The following is a 4,733-nucleotide window of genomic DNA, read 5'->3' as shown; positions in this document are numbered from 1 at the left end:
ACTGCCCCATCACCGATTGGGAGTTGTGGGAGTGAAGTGTCCGATGGTACAAAATACCCAGGAAGGTGCTTCGTTTTGGTGGGGCTGATGGTAAGGCCCCACCTCTTAGTGGCAAGATCCAGGTTCAGCAGCAGCGCCTCCAACTCCTCCTCTGAGTGAGCAGCAATTACCAGATCATCGGCATACATAACATGATTGAGCAATAGGGAGCCATTCCTTGACCGCATTGTATCTATACCAGATGGAAATTCCTCCGGTACAGCTAGAGGACATCCCTGTCGCACCCAAAGGTGTACAGGGAAAGGCTCTAACTCCGGCCACGTAGTTTTACCCGGGCCCGCTCACCATCATGAAGGTCCTTAATGATCGTGAGTAGAGGGTCAGGGCCTCCGAAAGCACAAAGAACAACCAGAGCCCAGGCCTACTGATGGTATCATAGGCCTTGACCAGGTCAGTAAAGCAGAGATGTAGGTCTTGTTGGAATTCCCTACACCTCTGCTGTAGCAGACGGACAGAAAATATGGCATCTGTGCAGGACCGCCCTTTCCTGAAACCGCATTGGGGCTCCGCAAGCCCCTCCTCAGCGTGCCTAGCAAGGCGATGTTGAATAATCCTTGCCAGGACCTTTCCCGGCACACTGAGGAGTGAGATGCCCCTGTAGTTGTTACAGTCTGTGCGGTCCCCCTTCTTAAAGAGGGGGACCACCAGGGCATCCTTCCAATCCTGTGGAACCCGTCCAGTGGTCCAGACTGTTATGATGTCATATAGGGCAGTCTGTGCACAAACGCCACCCTCCCTGAGCATTTCGCTTGGGAGATCATCTCTGCCCGGTGCCTTTCCTGGTCTCAGACTCCGGATCGCCTTCAGTACTTCCTCAACAGATGGCACCTCAGCCAGCCACTCACAGGGGGTGACCTCTTCCAATATTTGAGGCACCGCAGCCTCAGCAGGGTTATCCCCACTTTGTGCCATGATGTTTTCCTGGCTGAGGGATTTCCCCTCCCCCAGGACCTCACAGAAATGCTCAGCAAATCTGCAAACCTGTTCCTGGGGGTCGGAGATTGGATCACCGTTTTTTCCCCTAATGATGGTAATAGGTGTGGCGCTGCAGGTTACTTTTTTGATGGAGTTAAATAGTGATTTGTGATCGCGGGCCACTGAGGTAGACTCCATCTCCTCAGCAACCCACGACCACCACCCATCCTTGCAGCGCCTTACGGCTCTCCGAACCTCGTACTCACACACACATCGACTGACACACATCGACCCACACACAAACACATCGACTAACCAACCACATGGACTCACGCAGACACACATTTAGACGTACACACACACATCAACTGACACACATGGACCCACACACACACATTGTCTAACACACACATATAGTTAAACACACCGCACACACACACATGGACATACACAAACAGCGACTGTCACACGCATACTTTGACTCACACACACACAGACTTGCACAGACACAACGCACACACATATATGGACTCTCACGCACACATGGACATACACACGCACACTCTAACTTTTATACAGACTAAAAAGTTTGTAAATAATAGTTTTCTATGTACGTGACTTTAGCGAAAGAAGCAAGGGAGAGGGGAAATGCACATGTGTATAATAAGTAATTAGGAGCGACCACAAGGGTGTTCCGACATTTTGGTGCAAACATTTGCTGCGAGCAAGAGCAAAAATAAATGAAAGTGAACGAATAAAAAATGAACCTAACCTTCCTGTAACTATGAGCAGATGCGCACCAATCAAGCGCAATTGACGTAACGTCACTGCTCAACCCCCCTACGTAGGGGGCAAGTGTAAATATGATAGAATAAAGACGTAATAGCAATGAGTATATTTATTGTTTTGCCCCTGTGCAGTAAGTGATATTACGTGACTGCTTATGCCTAAAGAGTACAGAAAAGGCTATTCTTCCCCTCAAACCTGTGTTTTGTGAGCAGGACAGTGATATTTAGAAATGTACCTATTTTCAAAGAGAAAACATGTGCATAAGTGCCATGTCCTCACATAAAGACGTGGTCGCTAAAGCAAAGATAGTGGGGAATAATATGCATTGTGAATGTAACAATTTAAAAGTAACACTTAGTAGTCGGGGAGAAAAATCGTGTTACTGTCATAATAAAATCTTACCTATAAACGTATTTTTTTGTCTGTCCGTCTGTCCATCTGTGTGTGGACGCAACTTGCGAAGGATTTGGCTCGCAAACAGTGGGGTTCACGTTTTTAAAGAGTAGCCAGGTACCACGCCGTAAGCCCCGTGGTGAGCCAGCGCTATTCCGTTTTCCATACCGTCAACTTTAAAGTACTATATTTCGTGATTTTGTGCAGTTGTCTATTTATTTTAAACGCCACTCAGCTGACCGGTTTGGGGGGGGGGGATGCCCCTGGCAACGCACACGCGTCATCGGTGGAGGGGGGGGGCGGGAATTATCTTTCGCCTTCATAATGCTAATAAACGCTGAGGTAAATTCTTCAAAGTTTGATGTCCCCCCCCCCCACCCCAATGTGAGCACTTACTACTATAGAGTCCGTAGATATTAATATTATAGCGCTTAGATAGTATTTTTGAAGTGTGGGCGGGGGGATGGTGGAGGGGGGGTGTAGCGGCCCAGCCCCCAGCCTGCCAAGGTGCCACCTCGGCCGGCTGGGCAATCGATGCGAGGCCGGGGGCTCTGCATGGGACTAGGCCTCACCATGGCAATGTTATATACTTTCTTCTTACTTCTTTTGCTAAACTCACGTTGATAGAAACATTATTTTAAAAATCACCTTGCTAATATTACTTTAATGTTAGTGTGCAGATAACTAATATTTCCATTTCTTGCTTCTTTCGCTAAACTCACGTACATAGAAACCGTATTCTTTTAATATTCACCTTGGAAATATTACAATATTTTGTTTGTGTGCTGACTACTAATATTTTTACATTTACTTGGTAAATATTATTATAAATATTGCAATTATCACCTTGCAAATATTACATTAATAATGTTTGTGTGCAGATAACTAATTTCTCTTTCTTGCTTCTTTCGCTAAACTCACGTACACATAAACCTATTATTTTAATAATCACCTTGGAAATATTACTATCTTTTTGTTTGTGTGCTGACAACTAATATTTCTGAATAAACTTGGTGAATATTAATCTATTATTGTGTCTAAGTCCTTGTCTGAGTCCATATGCGTGTCTGCCACGATGTGTGTATGTGTGTACGTCCATGTCTTGTATCTATCAGTCGATGTGTGTGCGTGAGTTGATGTCTGTGTGTCAGTCGATGTGTGTGTGTTAGTCAATGTGTCTATGTGAGTTGATGTGTGTGTGAGTGGTTGTGTATGTGAGTGGCTGTGTGTACATCAATATTTGTGTGTGTAACTCCATGTGTGTGTATCTAAAGTCGATGTCTGTGTGTGTGACTCCATATGTGTGTGTGTAGGGCATTGTGTGTGTGAGTATGTATGTGTGTGTGTAAGTCGATGTTTGTGTGTTTAAGTCGATGTGTGTGCGTGGGTCCATGTGTGTGTGTGTAAGTCCATGTGTGTGTCTTAGTCGATATATGTGTGTGAGTCCATATGTGTGTGTAGGTCGCTGTGTCTGTAAGTCTATGTATGTATGTGTGCGAGTCGATGCGTGTGTGAGTCGCTGTATGTGTGTACGTCCATATGTATGCATAGCTCCATATGTGTGCATCTAAAGTCGATGTCGGTGTGTGCGAGTCCATATGTGTGTGTGTGTAAGTCTATGTGTTTGTGTGTGTGGGTCAATGTGTGCCTGCATTTTTCGCCCGGGCAACGCTGGGTACTTCCCGCTCGGCTAGCCTAAAAAAGGCAATTTGTAATGAGTAAATAGTCATGGTAATAAATGTTTGAAGGGAGCTGTAAATCTGTGTTACCTTGCCCAGGCCAAAGCCATGGTGACATCTCGATTAGAAGCCGACCGAAATTCGGTTTCGGCGCCGAAAGTTGGCAAATGGCCTCTTTCGGCATACTTTAGGTTTTGGCCGAAAGTACATTTTTAACTTTCGGTTTACTTTCAGTTTCGGCCTAAAGTAATTTTTTTACTTTCCGTCTGGTTTTGGTTTCGGCCGAAACTGATATTGACTTTCGGTCGTCATTCGTCAATCAAAGATCTATTTTTAGAATATAATGCTAGTGCTACGTCTATCACTCTGCCTATTGGCCGGTCAATCGGCGCTAGGAAATCTTATGCGATAGGCTGCAAACACACACGTCAGCAGCAACAGCTTGGGAGCGAGGATATAGCTGCAACCATGGTCTGCTAATGTATATACGACCGGTCAACAGACCTAAGCCTGTCTGGCTGAATGCGGAAAAAACTGTTGTTTCTTAACTACAACATTCGTTTGTTTGGATATCATTACTAAGTAAGTAACACCTAAAGATTTTATATTTAGTGACTTTTACTGCAGGCTCTGAATGATTAGTTCTAGATTTCTTTTTAATTAAAGTAGCATTGCATCATGACATATTTAATAAATCTTGTGTTCGGTAACTTCGGTTATATACCTTTCTTCTTCTTGGTTCTTTCGGTAAAGTCACGTAGAAGGGAAGTAATAAAATAATAAAAATAAAACATAATGAAACAATTGTTTTATTATGTTTTATCACAGCCGAAAGTGTAGTTAAACTTTCGGTTTTGGCTTCGGTTTCGGCCAAAAGTCCATTTTTAACTTTCGGTC

This window comes from Lampetra fluviatilis, chromosome 20, assembly GCF_964198595.1.
Source record: "Lampetra fluviatilis chromosome 20, kcLamFluv1.1, whole genome shotgun sequence".
Lineage (NCBI taxonomy): Eukaryota > Metazoa > Chordata > Hyperoartia > Petromyzontiformes > Petromyzontidae > Lampetra > Lampetra fluviatilis.
The sequence above is the reverse complement of the archived record's forward strand: the minus strand, read 5'-3'. Positions refer to the sequence as shown.